Below are 5,917 nucleotides of genomic sequence, written 5' to 3' on the forward strand. Positions count from 1 at the left end.
AAAGTCTCTCAATGATTACGCCCAAGTACTCAACAGGTGAAGGGTGAACCTTCTTAATACCAAGCAGGAAACATTCAATTTTACTTGAGTGACTACGCCTATAAAGTGGCATAGTAGGGAGTAACCTGCTCTTATAAACGAGACTAGGAAATAGATAGTTTAACTAGCTATAAGCCAAAAAGCAATTAAAAGACTCCTAGGATACTCCAAGTTAAAGAAGAACAAGTAAGAAAAGGTTCGGAACGGAACTCGATTAATGAACAGATCAACTGAAACCAGCACTTCAAGTAGATCCTTCCGAATTGGGAACTAAAAAAGGGAAATGCATCGAAGGGAAATGGCTGGAAGTAGGAACTGCATCTTATGAAATATGTATTGTCTATTCCCTCGTGTGACTCTCCCTTATTTACTATATGAGCTCAACCTAAATATAATTATATAATTACTATTTATTATAGCTAGACTAGGAGGAAGTATACCTAGACTAGGGGGAAGGCCTAAACCAAACCCCGATAAGACTCTCACCCCCACCATCAGGAAGCACGAAGGACTAAATACCCTTAAGCACAACACTCCAACTAGATAGCCTTGGAACTATCAAGGAAAGAATGATTAAAAGCTATTATACTTCGAGCGAGCACTTTATTAGCTATAAACTTATATAACCCTAATAGGGAATCTTATCTAAAGCCCTTCAAGGGAAATTGAGAATTAGCTTATCATTCGAACAACTATCTTTGGCTTGACTGTAAGATCACTCCCTATGAATTAAGCAAACTCCCCATTAAGACAACTCCTAATGGCTTACGGGGTTAGAACTGGATCTCAACCTCAAACCCCTCCGTCACTGCAACTCCAGCGGGCTGCTAGCAACTGCCATAAAAACTATATCAATGAGAGAAACTAGGACTGGAACTAGATAGCTGGCAACTGCTGGATTGATTTTATACTAGAAACTACTTATACTCGATTAATGGCAATCCCATAGGCTGACTAGTAATATTTAAGTAAAAAAGACCTAATTTAATTAGCTCTTGTTAGAAGAATCCCATGCTTTTGAGTGACCCCACCATATAAGGCAACTCGACTAGCTGCAAGGGGTACGAAGACTACTGAAATAGCAATGCGATAGCAATTACCAGTGTCAGGCCACCAAAATAGCAATTACCAAGGTGATAGCAATTACCAGTGTCAGTTATATTAAGTCCTTAGCCAAAGACGAATACCGCCTGTAGCCAGCCTCTTTAAACTTCAAAGAGACTTGAAAGGAAGAATATCCAATTGATTTTAACACAGGCAGCCACGCTGAATCGAGTGGACAGAATCATTTTCAACAAGCGGGGTGATCAGTGATATCCCATTTTCCTTGTCTGTTAAGCATCACAGCTATGCTTTTTATTCTTTTGTCGAATCTGCGTTCTTCATGCCATAAAGACCAGCCAAGCCGAATTAAAGCACAACCCTTCTCTTCTCGTCTTTACTTTATTTTCAATGGACCCCATATGTCTCCTTCCCAGCAACCCTGCTTGTGTCGACCAAGCAAGCAAATGTGATTCTGTCTCTTCCCTTCCTATTATCATTGAAATTAACATTGACTCTCTCTCCTTGCTCATTTCACTCCTTTCCATGAAGAGCATACTAGGCACCAAGTCACGGTGACAATGCCTTTTAGTGGTAGTCCTCCGATAATCAAGTAAGAATAAATAATCATTCATCGGAGGGAGCACAAATTATTTTTAAGTCAGGTAATAGGTCCTCATTTAAGACCAGGTAATAGGTCCTCATTTAAGACTATTTTTTGTTGCCTTTTCTTTAAGCAGAAATGAACACACAATTCCAACTGCAGTAGGAGAAAGAGAGACTTTCAAACACGATACATCCACTGCATAATTCGATGTGCTGAACTACTAAACAGAAAAGTGAGACTTTTCCTCACTCGACTTCCACCCGCCCGGCTAGTCGCATCAAAGGCATTCACTCCAGAGTTGTTTGTCGAGAGGGAAAAAGGGCAAGCAGGTTCCCAGAACGATCTCAGAGTACGCAAGTCTTGCTTTGATTGGATAAAGAGGTTGGGTTAGGCCAGAAAGGCTAAAGCTACTGATGAAATTTGTAAATGCACTGAGGTTACCCCTAACCAACTGTTTGAGAGTGATAGGATGAGGCACCTCTTTATCTAGATGGACTTTATAATGTTGTTCAAGAGATGATGACTCTTCGCAAAGTCCCGAGATGCTTCCCATTTTAGATGCTTGAGCCAGTTGTCGCTAAGACATATAATAACATTCTCGAAAGCTAGGCTCTTCTCAACCATAAAGTCAAGGCGAGCCAGATTCTGAAGAGGAAGTAGTAGGTAAAGCAGTCGTTGAAGTAGTCGCATTAAAGATTCATATCTATATTCTAGGCTTCATGATCGAGCCGACCTAAGTTTAGTGATTGATCTCAGGAGTCGGTGGACCTAACACCTGGACTTACTAGCTATTATTCCCACCCAACAAAGAATGTAACCATTCCTGTCCTTCTGAAGCAGGTGCGAAAAGCTCTAACTCAAACTTCTAATAAGTACTTCTTTTTCTCGCTCTTTTCAGAGTTGTTCCTATGTTTCCACTGTCAAGGAAATGATTCATAAAGTGCTGCGCTCCTTCGGCCATGTTTGGAATTCTTCTCATAGGTGGAGTGACTGCTCGATCCATTAAAGTGTTTGCATCAGTTCTCGGATCGGTCTAGCATTGAACATATTAGTTTCTATAGTGAGTTTGAGGCCTGAATCCGAAGGTGCCAAATGAATGCATTATCTGTTAGTTATTCGTCACTAACCATTTTCTAGTGATTCCACGTTCATAGTTCTTCCATTTTTCCGATCTTGGGCGGGCAATCGAAGGAAGAAAGAACGATAATAGAAGCAAGAAATGAGAATAAAGGGAAGTGGGTTGGTGAAGGGAGCAAGCACTCATAGTAAGGCAAGAAAGCAAGCTAGCCATAGGCCAGAGAAGGGGGGGATACCCGAGTTAAAGGTAGCACAAGTCAGTCGATCAGTTAGTGACTAGCGCTTGGCTTCATGCAGGTCTTGCCTTCTTGCCTCAGCACCTTGACCGAAACCCTCACATGACCCAACTTAGCACTATCACTTACCTCGTCAGCCCAACCTGACGACCAAAAGCCTTACTAGCACTTCCGAAGTCTCCCGCACTAACGTTCATGCTAGCAACCAAGTCTTAGCTCCAACAGTCAGTTGAAAGGGGGTGTGACATTCTTCTCCTACTCAAGATCGTTCTGCCAAGAAAGATCTTCAACTGGTTTACAAATGATCTGTTGAAATTTAACCCTAGTAGTTTCCCATTCTGTTGGGCCAGGCACCAATCTGAGACTTTATTAGCGAAGCAGGCGAGCATCTAGCATAAACATGAATCATTCTTGACTCATCAACACTTAAAGACATCTCAATACTATCACTATCCTTATTTAAATTTCTTAAACCATCTGTGTCACTTTTCTTTGGATGTTCCAAAACATACAAAATGATGCAGGTACCAGACCCAATTCTCTAGCCATTGATTCTATCTCTAATCTTGACATTATATCAGCAGAATAAAAATCTATGCTCCCAACATCCCTAATTTCTAGCTACCCTTAGCATCTACCCCAAAACAATACCATTCTATACTGAAGTACTCTGTATGAGGCACTGCATATGTTAAAATGGATAAAACAAATTAATTTTCTCTATATTACAGATTCTATAAAATACTTCTACCAATCACTCAATGCAGCACACTAAGTTATATTATACACAGAAAATCATTCATTATAGGGTCAAAACACTAAACACCAGAAGAAAACATAGAACAAAAGAACTCCCTTTATAAGTTACCAAAAACTAAACAAAACCATCAACATGCAACATATAGAACAGAAGAAAATGCAAGTTACCAATACTTTAATCGAAGCCAAACTACTATATAAAATGCAAGTTATATGACTTACAGTATACGGGTTGCCTTTCGCTTTCTTCCCTTCGCCTCCATTCAAGAGACATGCTACGATACCCTATCAACAATGTGCAACCCAAATCACAGGTAACAATCGATAATAAGTAAGTTCAAGGACAAATATTCAGATTTTTAAAGAAAACACGAGGTGGCACACGAGAGATTGAGGGTAAGAATAGTGTAACGATGCTTTAGCTTCAATAGAAAAGTTCAATTTGGGGATTTTAGGTTCAATTAGGATTTAATTTGGGAGAAGTTATGGAATGAGACCCGCTGGCTGATTGGATTGTCTTTTATGATGTGGTACTCCCTGAGGAGAGAATTAAACGGAATATACCTCCTTACATTGCCAAGTCAGCATCAATTAGCTGAAAATTGGACATATGCCCAAAATTAATATATTTTCCTGTAGTTTTGATATCAATTTGATATACTTTCTAAAAGATTGGTACCAGCTGGCTAATTTACTCTACAAAAATAATAAAAAGACTTTTAACCTGTGGAAATAGTTGCCTTGTCTTTTTATTTTAATATGTCTTACTTTTCTTTTCTTATAATTCGTTTGTTATTATTCTTTATTTTTCTTCATCTTCTTCCTTTCACCGTATTTTTTTTCTCTTTTTATTCTATTTCGTCTGTTATTGTTGTCCATTTTTTTCTTTATTTATTATTGTTTTTTTTATTTTTTTATTTTTCTTATTATTTTTTTTTTTTAGATTCACTTAAAAGGATTAATACTTGTTCTTGTTGCTAGAAGAAAGCGAATCAATGTTCGAAAGTGTCTTTTAACTAAACTTATTTCTATAATTTCTCTCTCCTTTCCCTTTTTCACCATCCTAAACTATCGGAAAACAACTGGTCTTTTCCTCCTATTTCCATAGAAACCAACCATACTTTTTATCTAAGACGAGGGTATCGCCCAGACCAGCAAAACTCATCTTTGCTGGCAAGCAGCTTGAGGATGGACGCACCCTAGCTGATTATAACATCTAAAAGGAATTCACTCTACTTGGTGCTCCGATTGAAGGGTGGTATGCAGATCTTTATCAAGACTCTCACCGGCAAGACTATCACCTTGGAGGCGGAGAGTTCTGACACTTGACAATATCGAGGCCAAAATCCAAGACAAGAAAGGGATCCCACCAGATCAACAAGGCTTATCTTTGCTGGTAAGCAGATTGAGGATGGTAGCACACTTGGCGACTATAATATTCAGAAAGAATCCACTCTCCACTTGGTGCTTCGTCGCCGTGGCGGCATGCGGATTTTTGTTATGGCACTCACTAGAAAGACCATTACTTTGGAGGTTGAGAGCTCTGACACACCATAGATGTCAAGGAAAAAATCCAAGGTGACGAGGGGATCCCACCAGACCAGCAAAGGTTGATTTTCGGTGGTAAGCAGCTTGAAGATGGAAGGACTCTTGCTGATTACAACATTCAGAAAGAGTCTAACTTGCACTTGGTGCTATGTCTGCTTAGAGAAATGCAGATATTTGTCAAAACTCTGATTGGGAAAACCATCACCTTGGAGGTTGAGAGCTCCGACACAATTGATAATGTTGAGGCTAAAATCCAGGACAAGGCCCCAGACCAACAGAGACTGATCTTCGCTGGGAAGCAGTTGGAGTATGGGCGCGCCCTGGCAGACTACAATATCCAGAAAGAATCAACTCTGCACCTTTTCCTCCACCTTCGTGGTAGTTTTAAGCAGTTTTGTTGATCAAGTAAAAATTGTCTTGGGTCTTTCATTTGTCTGGTGTCTTGTGGTTGCAATTTGTGCTTGCTGTCAATAAGTGCTTAAACTTTTAAAAGTGTTCCTCTCTCAAGTTTTAATTACTGTATATCTGTTTGAAGTGGCTGCCATAGATTCATTCTGTTATTGCAGCCTAGTATTTATTTATTCTATAATAAAGTTTTTATCTTCTGCAA

General features: G+C 39.4%; 1 pseudogene; it reads left to right on the forward strand.

Annotated features, from left to right (window-relative positions):
* Positions 1-4,185: 4,185 nt before the first annotated feature.
* On the forward strand, positions 4,186-5,917 carry LOC107261337 (annotated as a pseudogene).

This window comes from Ricinus communis, chromosome 9, assembly GCF_019578655.1.
Source record: "Ricinus communis isolate WT05 ecotype wild-type chromosome 9, ASM1957865v1, whole genome shotgun sequence".
In the NCBI taxonomy this organism is placed as follows: Eukaryota; Viridiplantae; Streptophyta; class Magnoliopsida; order Malpighiales; family Euphorbiaceae; genus Ricinus; species Ricinus communis.